Below are 304 nucleotides of genomic sequence, written 5' to 3'. Positions count from 1 at the left end.
TGAGTGCCTTACAGATGGATGTTGGGAGCTGAACCACATGAACCTGTCTGAACTCAGCCCTCCAAGGAGTTTTCATACTCAACACAACTCTTCCAGATATTGCAAAGACCAAGGAAAACCGTTGATAAAAGCAAGGGTTAAATAAGGGTAATATTATTGCCAACCAATCTCAATTCAAATATTAGTTTACACAACAGAGCTCTCGAGTATCCTTGCATGTCAGAGGAAACAGGAGACAGTAATAGTCAGCAGCTGATGGACCGCACGAAGGATGTGAGGTCTGAGTAGAAATCAAACTGTAGGC

This window comes from Rattus norvegicus, chromosome 2 (assembly GCF_021556685.1).
Source record: "Rattus norvegicus strain SHRSP/BbbUtx chromosome 2, alternate assembly SHRSP_T2T, whole genome shotgun sequence".
NCBI lineage: Eukaryota > Metazoa > Chordata > Mammalia > Rodentia > Muridae > Rattus > Rattus norvegicus.
This window is presented reverse-complemented; position numbering follows the sequence as displayed.